The 13,042-nt window shown below is 33.4% G+C and overlaps 1 protein-coding gene across 1 annotated transcript in view; it reads right to left on the reverse strand.

Moving 5' to 3' along the window:
* Positions 1 to 13,042, reverse strand: part of EYS (EGF-like photoreceptor maintenance factor) — a 1,392,725-nt gene that overhangs the window by 866,103 nt on the left and 513,580 nt on the right. The window lies entirely within an intron of this gene.

Raw genomic sequence — 13,042 nt, forward strand, 5'->3', positions numbered from 1 at the left:
ATTTGATAGCATTAGGATTGATTTCACGGCTTATTACATAAAAAGACAAATGCATATAGCTCACTATTTCTGATTATCATACCTTGTTCATTCTGCTTCAAAATCATGATCTTATTTTATCTTATGCACATATTAAAATATTTTTTCCTCTACATGAATTAAAGAATGGGTATAATTTTCATTCATTGTTATAGTTATACATAACACTATTTTATAAAATACTAGTCATATACAATATTATATTCAATGTGGGAGTTCCCATGGTGGCACAGCAGAAATGAATCCAATTGGTGTCCATGAGGATGCAGGTTCGATCCCTGGCCTCACTCAGTGTGGGTCGAGGATCCAGCATTGCTGTGAGCGGTGGTGTAAGTTGCAGATGCGCCTCGGATCCTGTGTTGCTGTGGCTGTGGTGTAGGCCAGTGGCTACAGCTCCAACTCAGCCCCTACCCGACCTCCACATGCTGTGGGTGCGGCCCAAAAAAAAAAAAAAAAATACTGTATTCAATGCAACTTACAAGTAGCATTCTTAGAAACAACTTTATTACTAATGAACACATTTTGCTCTATGCTTTATAGGATAGGTGTAATTTCCACTCACTGATCCTAATGCAGCTTGCAAGTAGTTTTCTAAGGAAGATCTTCAAGAAGAATTTGGTTTTAGGGCATTTACATTTATATTTAATAAAAACTAACAAAGAATATTTTGACATGCTTAAAATGTTACTATAGGACAACTGCATTTAGATAAACAAGGCTGATACTGAATGTGACAGCATGACTAGTGTCAAAATATCAAATGTTCATGTAATTAGCCACCGAGTGTGATTACATTTCGTGACTGCCACAGCCTCTCTCTGTGACTGCCCAGACTTCACCCTCAGCCAATAAGAGGTGACATGTAACACAGGAACATTGGGGCCTGCTTACATCCATCAATCTACACATCATTGTATCATTCCTGAAGATAAACATAGTAAATAAGTTTTTTCAAGTATCTTATATTAGTGAGGCCGGATTTAGCTATTTTTTGGAATCTCACCAGACTGTAACTTTTTGTATTTGCTAACAATAAAAAAAGAAAGTCTTTATTGGCCATTAGTAGTTCAAATTATACTGCCACATAAGGGAAATATATCTTAAGCACTTGAACTCTTTCCTTAATAATTAAAAAAAAAAAAAGTAGATTGAAGGACCTACAATTATGTAGCTGGAAGCTGACAAACAGAGGCACTTTGCTGAGTCCTGGGGCTCTAAGAAAATGTGTGGTGGGTTTTTCAGTGTATATTTCCCTCATTTCTGACAGATATACCAAGAACCTGGAGATAACAAAAAGCTCAATTTAAAAAAATTATTTAAATGTGCCCTAAATCGAGGATCTTGATTAAATTTAAAGATTTTGTTTACCTCCTACCCTTAGGGTTATGTGCCGGCATGTTGTGACATAAAGAGTGATTTAGGTCCAGGGAGTCAATGGAACACATCAAAGAGACCCTCTGGGGAAACGAGTCACAGCCACCAGTCCCTCAGCCTGAGCTCTGAACCATGACACTTAGAGTGGAAGATAAATGTTCCTGTCAGAACCGAAAAAGGACCTGAAGCTTATATTCTTGGGGACCTACTTTATTTAAAAACAAACCAAAACAAAACGAAAAACCAAAAAAACTCCAAAAACAAAAAACACAAGGGAGCTCCCATTGTGGCTCAGCAGATTATGATTCTGATTAGTACCCATGAACATGTAGGTTCGATTCCTGGTCTCTCTCAGTAGGTTAAGTGTCCAACATTGCTGTGAGCTGTGGTGTAGATCACAAGAACAGCTCGGATCTGGCGTTGCTGTGGCTGTGGCATAGGCCTGCGGCTTCAGTTCTGATTAGACCCCAGCCTGAGGGCTTCCATATGCCACAGCCCTAAAAAGAAAAAAAAAATGCAAAATTACAAAAAGTAGACATAAGACCTTAGAAGAACCCCTTTTAAGTGAGGGGCCCCAAAGTTTACAATGATTAGCTTCATAGTACATTCATCTATAATTTTATTATTCTTAATACCAAACAGCACAGAAAAAAAAAAAAGATTTAATTCAATTTCTATTGTTCTCTATATGCCTAATTCCATAATTTACTTATGTAAGAAGCACAAGTTATAACTCTGTCAGTTTCATCAGAGAATGAAAGATCCATGATTCTAAACATCCAGTGACATCAGCACTTTCAGATTTAATATTCCAATATTTAGAACTTTATTCAAAGTGATTGTTTTAATTCTCAAATCAAGAGTAGAGCTGTTTCTTTGTCCAAAAGGCATAGGCAATGGCTTATGAGCTGCATGTTCATTCATAGTTTTGTAAAACACAATCTTGTTTCTGGAGCAGCATTTTAAAAACAATAATACCTCTCCATAATATTTAATTTTAAAAATCAAGTTGAAATGTTAAGTAATAATTCTAGCACTTTCCTTCATTACAATTTGTGATTCATTAATGAATCTTTTATGTGTTCATTTGATGTACCCTTTAACCAAGCTTTCAAGTCTATGTTGTCCACAGGAGATATATAAGGCACACTGAGAGGTCCTGCTGAGTGACTGTGTCCTACATCAAAATGTTGTGAAGCAGGCTTCGAAGAGATGTTTTCGGATTTAAAATGAGTGACCCAAAGTGTTATGTAGGAATCAAAAGAGCTTAAAGATGTAGATATACAGTGTGTGATAGTAAATGTAACAACTGTCCCTTAAAAGAAACAAATGGGTGAGAGGGCTTATTTATAAAATCATCAAATTTCCCTGGTACAAATCATATCATCTTTTTTTGATATCAGTGTGCCAAAATTATGTCACCCAGTTCACAAAGTTCATAAAAACTTAATACTCAGCACTCTTGAGCCAGGACAAGCTGGCTCCATCACAATACTGGGAAGGTACTCTACTGATGGTTATTTTGAGGTTGATCAGGGTTTTGGAGAATTGGAAACATTTCTAACAAGAATGGGAAAGAGCAACCCAGGTGGTCAGTTACGGCAGTTGGAAGTGGCAACGACAGGTGAAAAATTTGCTTAATGTGATTGTGTGGCAAAGGATGTTTCTCAGTGTGTTTTGGGATGATATACTTAATAAGCAGAATGGGTCTGAGAATTAAAAGACAACTTGGGGCAGAGTTTTATAGTACCATAAGTAGTAAGGTGATACAAATCACGTTATTATTAACACTTACTGAGTTTCATGTACTGGGCAATCACTGTGATAATAGACTGGTACCACTTGTATCCTCATTTTACAGAAAAAGCAAAAATAAAAACAAAGACTTAGCTACCAGGATGTTATGTAACCTCTTTAAAATCAGTCTGTTATTAACTGATGGTGCTGGGCTAGAAAACCAGGGAGTCAAATATGAGAGCCTTTATTTTAAACATCCAAATAAATTTGTGCAGAATATATTAGGAAAATTTCAAATTCATTCCATAAAAAAGAACAATCATTGAAAAATTTGCCACAGTTAGAGACAAGGGGGTGTGAGATGGAACTTTTATCAGTTGAGTAACTAATTAATCAGACGTGGCCATAAGAATAAGTGACACACAAAAAAGCATCTCTATTTCTTCTGAAATCATCGTCAAATTCCTCTTCCTCCTTCCTCTTCATTGTAAAACCTTAATATTTTTTAATTTTGGAAATAATTAAACAAAAATGGCCTTTCTAGTTTTATAATCTTACATCTTTTGGTCATTTTAATCTTGTTTACCTGCATCTACAGTTACATACAGAACTTTCACACTACAAAAAAATTACATATTTGTAACATGTTGTGATTATTTTGTCCACGATGCTCCATGTTCTTCAGACATGCCATTTGAGAGATTTCAAAATATTTCATAATAAATACACATCATAATAGTGGTCATTTTGTTTCAACATTTACTAATAAATAACTAATGAAAATCTACACACATATATATATATTTATGAGTTTCTCTTGATAATTTGCACAGGGGAAATAGTTCTTCTAGGAAAAATTATTAGATCAAACAAATGCATATTTATTCTCACTGGTGCTTATCTCACTAGCAGGTAGTGACATGCATATTAATAATAATAAGATATAATTTTTCACCCAACAAGTGGCTTTATTTAAAAAAAGAGATCCTGCTGAATAGCATTGAGAACTTTGTCTAGATACTCATGTTGCAATAGAAGAAAGGCTGGGGGGAAAATGTAATTGTAATGTATACATGTAAGGATAACCTGACCCCCTTGCTGTACAGTGGGAAAATAAAAAAAAAAAAAAGAGCAATAATCAATTGTGGTAAAGATGCAGTTAAATGAGCACTTACACTTCTAGTTGGTCTGCAAATTGTTAAAACCTATCAAAATGTAGAAAACGACATAATTTCGTAAGCAATTCAGTCAAGTGTTGTAAAAAATTTCTTCACATATGATAAATGCTCAAATGTATTTTCCATGACACTCCTCTTTAGAAACTGTCCCAAGGAAATTATCAGAAATGTTTCACAATATATCTAGAAAGATGATTATTTCAAGATTTTTGATAAAAAGTGACATTTTGGAAAATATATAGATGTCTAAATTTGAGATTAGTTATACCCTCTCGACAATGAAATTTTAGGTATTAAAAACCAGGCTGTGGAACATTAATTAATGACATGGGGAGTAAAAACATGTTACTGATCTAAAAATTCTGGTGACAGATTCTATGTTTTGCATAAAACTAATTGTAAAATTATCTCTAATAAGTTATACAAATAATATTACAGCACTATATACCTAATTGTAAAACTAGCTCTAATAAGTTATACAGATAATATTATAGCGCTGTATAACTAATTGTAAAACTAGGTATAATAAGTTATACAACTAATATTACAGTACTATAGTAATATTATAGTACTATATAGTACTACATAACTACATATATAGTAACATATATAATATTAAAGTACTATATTACTCTCTGTTGATGGGTATTTTGTAATCTTCCCTTTTTGAGATTTTCTTCTATTTTCCTAGTTCTACCTTGTAGGTGTACTGCTTTTTTATAAGAGAAATTATATTTTATGGGTTAGACTATCCAATTTAAAAAACATAATGGATATTTTCATGTTCTTTATATATAATTTGTTTATTTAATTTTGTTTCCAAAGAACAATATTGATTTCTGATGCCTGGTATTGCTAGTGGCTCTTGCATTGGTTCAAGCTTATTGTTGCATTGTTGCTTAGTGTTTTCTTTTCAGTGTTCCTGTGCCACTTAGCTTTATATGTGTTTTGTAAATGTAGAATAGTTTGGGATTTTGTTTTGAATATGCTCCAGTAGATTTCTCTCAAGAGGACAATTTAAAGACATTTATGCTTGTTTAAGATTTATTATATCTGGTCCTGAATCTGACAGCCTTTCTTTAATGTCTTACACTCCTCTCCCTTTCTCTGTCTTTCATTTTTGCTGCCCAGATCTTTCACTCATCTATGTGCTCCTGGAAAGGCAAGGACTTTATCTTTTATTTTTGCATCAAATAGAAGTGTACAACACTTTATCATTTCTAAATAAGTGAATGGATGGTCTAAGAATTCAAATTCTTGTCAATTCTGTCACACAACTAGAATTATATTAAACTTTATTCACATTCATATTAAACAAATTGAATATTGGTATAATTTCATTTTTATATTTAGTTTTATTGAAGTATAGTTCATTTATGTTATTATATTAGTTTCAAGTGTTTAGGCATTGTGATTCAGTATTTTTATAGATTATACTCCATTAAAAGTTATTACAAGGTAATGGCTATATTGCCCTGTGCTTTAGAGTATATCCTTATTGCTGATCTATTTTATACCTAGAAGTTTGTATCTCTTGATCACATACTCCTATCTGGCCCTGCCCCCATCCTCCTCCAACTGGTAAGCACTAGTTTGTTTTCTGTTTCTATGAGTCTGTTTCTGTTCTGCTATAAACATTCTTTGTTTTTTTTTTTTTTTTTTTTTTTTTGATTCTACATGTAAATGATATAGTGTTTGTCTTTCTCTGTCTGACTTATTTCACAATAATCTCTAGGTCTATCCACGGTGCTACAAGTGGCAGAATTTCATTCTTTTTTATGGCTGAGTAGAATATTTCTATATAATTTAAGAAATGTAACTATCAAATACAGAGATTTTAACTGAGCACCATTCTTTCATTTACTCCATTCATATTTAACTTAAGGTTGATCTGAAACTCTATTTTACTCTCTTAAAAATGTTACTTTGTTTCACACTATTTTTTAGATAAAATAAGTAAACAAATTTCTCAATAATATCATTGGTTTTGTGTTTAGCGACGTCTTTACTTGTTTACTTGTATTGATTAACTGTTCTAGGTTTAACCTAACAGTTGTTTTTTTACTACTACATTCAAATTGAAGAAATCTGTCTTTTGTTACCTGGTAGTGGTTTTCTAAGTTTCCAGTACACCTTCAGGCTTTCTTTTACAAAAAAAAAAAAAAAAAAAAAAAAAAAGAAAAAGAAAAAAAAGGGGGGAAAGAAAAGCACTTAACTAACATGTCCTTTGAAACTACAAATCTGAAGAAACCTTTATGTAGTCTTCTCGGGGAAATGGCAGTTTGGATCCTGTCTTTCTGACACCTTGTGTTATGGGACTCCCCCACATCACTGTTATTGAAAAGGAGGAGAAAAACTCAGCCCTGATGATTTTAGCTCTTCTCAAATAGCCCTAGTCAAAAGAAATTCTGGGCAAGCTGATGATACAAGAATGGATTCCCATTTTTCATCCAGTTTCTCATCAAAATAAACCTCAAGTTGATGAAAAGATTGAGAACTGACTTATCAGAACAAGAAAACAGAACAAATTTCTACCTAACGCTGAGGTGCAGAGCCTTACACATACCTTCCTCATGTCTGAAGACCTAAGTCCAGAAAGCAGTAAGGGAAATATTTCAAGTGGTGGCTAGTGCTGCATGTATTCCTTTGCTTAAGGGTGCTGGTGCTGGTTATATGGGGATAAAGGGATCACAGTCAAATTTCTGTCATTAGGCACTGCTTTCATTTGGAAAATTGAGTAAAAATAAAGGACATATAACAACATTAAATAAATGCTATAAGATTTTGTATGCTTCATCTTTCCCTAGACTTCATCTGGATATAGATAGGACAAGAGAAATGAAATTGTCTCATTTTGTTTCCTTATAGGCCACTCTGTGATGTTTTTTCTCTAATGCCTGACTCTCTACCTGCAATAACCTCTTTGCATTTTACATGTAAACCCTAAGCAACTAGGAGGAGCTACAGCTCCATGATAAATTGTAATCTGTACTTAGGGAACTTCAATATTAAAGAATAGAAAAAAATATATATATATAAAATTAAGGTACTAGGATTGATTTCGCCTCCTTCAGAGATCTTACCAATTATACATTCTATTTACAACAAAAATTCTGTCATTATTCTTGATAATTAACATCTTATAATTAAAAGCATTTTGCTATGCTTTCTAGATCTGCTCTTATTTCTGCTGCATTGATCCAATGCAATCATACTGAATTAATTTTGCTTGAGTAGTTCACTATAAATACAATGAAAATCCATTATTTCATTTTGAAAAGTTAGATTGGATACACAAATTTCATTAGTCATTAGATAATTACCAATCCAACATACACATTTTGTAAACCCAATCAGTTACACAATGATTTTTTAAAAATTTCATTATGGCAAATATATCAGAAATTACCTTACTTTTTCTTTTAAACTTTGTATACTGTGGGTATAATATATTATGCTATATATAGCAATGTTCATTTATAGTAGAAATCTACAGTGAAATAATCATTTAAAAATAACTGGTAATAGCACACTCCTGCAAAATAATTCTTCTCTTGGAGAACTGGATTCACCATCCATAGGAGTTTAGATTATGTATCTATTTCTTTTTGTATTCTTATACACATATAGATATAAGATCACATATCAAGATCATTCTTTGTTTTTGGCCACACCTGTGGCCTGCAGAAGTTCCCAGATCAGAGATCGGACCCATGCCACAGCTGGAACCAAAGCGACAATGCTGGATTCTTAACCCCTTGAGCCACCAGGGAACTTGCATAATGTCTTTGAATCAGGTTTTTTTTTTTTTTTGCTCAAATCTAGAGCTATGTTGTCCAATACTGCAGCAATAGGTACGTGGAGCTATTAACTTTAACCAAAAGTAAATGTAATTTAAAATCCTTTCCTCAGTCACATTAGTCACATCCAATTGCTCAATAGCTACAAGTAACTGATGGTTACTATAATGCACCAGCACAGAATAGAAGGTACCCATCAACACGGAATGTTCTGTGAGCCCTGACAAAGCCAATGTCCTTCAACTTAAAACATACAAACAAACAAAAAATCTTGTAAAGGTTCTTTATGGACATTTTTTCCTAGTCACTCCTCACCATGAAATTTTAATGCCACAGATAGGTGTTTCGTTACCTGTGTATTACACACAAAAAGGGTAAGATCCTCCACATCCACTGAAAATGCACAATGTAGACCTAGGAAAGAAAGGATTGCTCCCCAAACCAACTCCCAGTGGGGCAGAGTAAACTTTGCCAGGTACTCACATTTATAAATTCTATGAACCACTTATTTAATTTTAACTTCCTGGATGTGGAAATAATTATAATTAATATGTTGAGGTAAAGGTAGCTTTAAAGATTAATCTCTATTACTCTATTGCTTAAGTCTAATTATTTACCTTGAATTATTTTTTCTTTTTGATGCCAAATGAAAATAATAATAATAATAACAGTAGCTACCCTGTTATCTCCTTGTCATCCTTCTTATGGATATCTAGTAGCTACTAGGCAGTGCATAATGGAAGCAGAAGGAAATAAGGTAGTTCCTGTTCATCAGATCTTAAAACACTAGTGGAAGGTCAAGAAAAGACCAATATCTATTCTTTCACTAAAAAACCCAGGACTATTTCTTCTAAAAAATACTGTTTTAATATTTAACATGAAGTGATATGCTGAGTACAGCTTACACCCACTTTCAAGAGCCAATTGTAAAATTTTCAGGTTTGTGGGCCAAAAATGTCAGGTTGTTGGTACATTGGAATTGGTCATGGTTATCCTAGGTACACCCCAGAAGTCAGAAAACACTGTGAATCAGGAGTTGGACTTTTCTCTTGGAGAGCTACTTGTTTAAAATTTGCCAGCACATCACTGTCAAATGCTTTTTAAAGAGGATCAAGATTACTCTATTAAACCTCTGGTGTTTAAGTAACTGGGTGAAATGGCAAAAAAAAAAAAAAAAAAAAAAAAAAAATTTCTCCTTAAACCCCAGGAATTGATGAGGCAACTTTTGTAAGTCAGCGTTCAACAATGTTGGACACCAAGCATCATTACGTTTTGCATCTGTGACTATCAGTAGAACTAATACACGGTGCCTTCATGTTGTTTACAATTAACACTGAGCTAACTTTCATGAAGACAAATTTGTGAGGAGGACATAATTTAACTAAGTATGGGGACAAACTTTCCTAGTATGGGGCAGTATAGCGTCAGCAAAAACAGATGAAAGAGGTTAATCTTGCATGCTATTAATCTTCTTTCTCTGCTAAACTGAAGTTTTCTAACAAGGTTATTACTGATTCTGGTGGTGCCCCTTGGTCTCCACGTAGCATGAGAATGTTATAGACTCTGATGTGTAATGGTTTTCTATTATGATAATTGTTTATATTTTTTCTCAAAATAGTGTCAGTAACACAGTACTATGACAAAAGGATAAGACTAAAACAATGAAATTTAGAGTTTTTACATCGTTGGAGGATTTTTGTTTGTTTCTTTTGGATATTTGGCTTTTTTTTTTTTTGGAGTGAAGACATAGATTCAGTGCTTGATATCCATTAGTGAATCATTTCTCAAAATGTTTTCCAAATAACACTAATTAGGAGAGACCATTCTCAGAAAAAAAGTTTTATAGTAATATTAGGTTTCAAGTCATTTTTGAACAAGTCATTCTTTCTCTCATCCATGTAAACAATCCATCTTCCATACTTAAGCTTTCTCCTGGATCCTCCTTTCACCTTCTAATTCTCACTGAAATCTCTCACAAGTCCACCCTGCTTTCTCTTTGATGACACCAGGTTTCTGAAATTTACTCCAGAGGACATTGTTTTTAATTTACCTTGGACAATTTCAAACAGTAAAAAGGTGTTAGCAGAATTCCTGTTCCACTCTCAGACCTTTATTCTAACACAGTTATTACAGCAGTTTCCTTTGGAAATTAATGCAGACAGGTATACCACCTTCCTCCAACTTTCTTGCCTGGTTTAACCGACAGCCATTATTTGGAGTGACTTTCACATCAAAGGTTCAGCTTCTTTCACCTCAAATGAAATTTTTTCATTACACACAACTACTCACCAGCTATATACAGATTTACACCTTATGGGACTCGGCACTGTAAACTGTTCTTTATTAAATAATTATTTATAATTTCAACTGTCTCTTGGCCATCCCCCTGTTGAATCATAAATATACTCTATTTCTTTGATTCTAAAATGTGCTATTAATACATCTTTTCCCCTCTTCATGGTACATAAAATAATGGCAAGTCATACAAATGAAGGCATCTTAGCTCTCATGAATCACATTAGTTTTTATTAAAGTTTTCTCCAATTGGCTGGTCTCTCCTCTCTCTCATTTCTGTCCACCATTTGTCCTTTCCTTTCTCATTTCTCCTCTCTTTGCTCTCAGCCCCATTCAGGAATATCTTGACTTCACACATCCTTTTATGCAGGTAATTCACAAATACCCATCTATCATAATTTCTACTTCCTAAGCCTCATACCCTCAATTTTAATGGCTTACTTGAAATCCCCTACTTGATTTTATTACTTTCAACTTTATAGCAATACTTTCCTCCATCATTTCTTCCTTATCAACATCCCACTCTGCCCATACCCAAAAAGGACATCTCTCTTCTTTTCTAAATTTCCTTTCTTTTTTAAAAAATATTTTTTAAATGATTTTTATTTTTCCATCATAGCTGGTTAACAGTCTAATGTAAATTATTTGATGCTCAAAACTATAGAGGTACATTCTATTTTTAATCCTTTCATAAGTCTGCTGCTTTTTGCATTATGTAACTATTCCACAGTTTTCATTCCCCCTGCCACAAGTCCAAATTAGGCCCAATTTACTTTATATTTAAAATCATCTATGAGACTGAATTGTTTCTCTTCAACCTAACTTACACTTTACAGAATATTTAAATCAATTGCCTTACAGAGGCGGTTCCTGTGTTGCCATTCCCTTGCTCAAAGGCTTTCAATGGCTATCTACTACCAAAGGTAAAGGACAGAACCTACATTTCTCATTTCTGATTAATATTGGAAAAATAAATCAAAACTTGTCCTGCCAACAATAAGCTTTGTGAAAGGAAGATTAAAAAACAGCAACAAAGCCATTGTCTAAAGCCTTTTATTAAAACATTGTGACATGAAAGAACAGATCTTAGATATGTTCTGCAGGAAGATTAAAGATTGATGAAGATTATTTAGAGTTCAAGGTATTTCTATACTGGAGCCCTGTTCACATTCTCAGAAGCCATTAGGAACCTGAGGATGTGTTAGTTACAAGACACGTGCAGGGGCAGCCAGGGTGGTGCAACAGTTCAGTAGCTGTTGGTTAGACAATTCGAATTTAGTAAGAGGGATGGTAAAGAACAATTTGGGGCCAGGCTCTTGCAAGAGTAAGTGGAAAACTTTAGTCTTATAGGATTTTTCACAATTTGAATTCATAGTTGATACATAAAAGATGATACAAGGTTATCCTTGATAAAAATGTAGAAACATTTCTTAGTTTTACTACCAGTTGTTATCTTCTAACAAAGCAATAGTTAATATTTCAGTGACAAGAACTTTTTAGATCTAAATTGAGATGTCAATTTTTATATAAATGTAATTACATTATGCTTAAGGATTGCTTAATGTGGTAAAGCAATGCATTTGACGGAAGTACTACATTTTTTATGTGCAATGAATGTGAAATATAGATTATAGTTTTCTATTATTTTATTCGAGTTAAACACAGTTCAGTATCATAACCAATAAAGAGGTAACTTATTATGGCAAATAGTATGTTAGCTCCTCACAAAATAAGAATTAGAGCTACTATGTGACCCAGCAATTTTATTTCTGGGTATATACCCAGAGAAGGGTGGGGGGGGAATGCACTACATGAAGGAGACATCACCAACCTCATGTTCATGGCAGTGTTATCTATAATACTCAAGACATGAAAATGACATAAATGTCCATCAATGGATGAATGGACAAAAAAGTTGTGAGATATAAACATACACACACACAATGGAATATTACTTAGGTATAAAAAGGAATGGAATCTTGCCATTTGCCACAACTTGTTTGGATTTAGAATGTTTTATACTAAGTTAAATGTCAGACAAAGAAAGAGAAGTACTATATGATTTCACTTCTATGTGCAATCTAAAAAAAATATATATACAACCACAACAAAAACAGAGTCATAGAGACAGATAACAAACTAGTAGTTGCCAGTGAGGAAGAGGTAGTGTGATGGGAGGAATAGGTAAAGGAGATTAAGAGGCAAAAACTTCCAGCTATAAAATAAATAAGTCATACGGATATAATATACAAGGTGGGGAATATAGTCAGTAGTATCCTTCCCTTCCATATCTAACTTTCCTAAAATAATGCCTTCTCGATCTACCTTCTTTTCTATTTCCCTGACAACTGCCTTAGGTCAGAGATTTACTTTATCCCAATTGTGTTTTTTAAAAGTATTATTTCAACAACATCCTTTTTGGATTTATATTAACGTCCACCACATCAACTCACTTTCTAAAACATAAAAATAATATTTGAAATATTTTCTGCTTGGTAACTTTCAATGATTTCTTCTTTTCTTTATGTAAAAAAAAATTTTTAGTATAGTACTCTCTCAACCTCATCTTCTTCCTCAGCTTCACAATGAACCATTTGCAGAATGAAACTCTATTCATTC

The sequence above is a fragment of the Sus scrofa genome, chromosome 1 (assembly GCF_054392235.1).
Source record: "Sus scrofa isolate SSC_HxYL_T2T_F1_AM1 chromosome 1, Sscrofa_HxYL_maternal_Yorkshire_Landrace_v2.0, whole genome shotgun sequence".
NCBI classification, from domain to species: Eukaryota; Metazoa; Chordata; class Mammalia; order Artiodactyla; family Suidae; genus Sus; species Sus scrofa.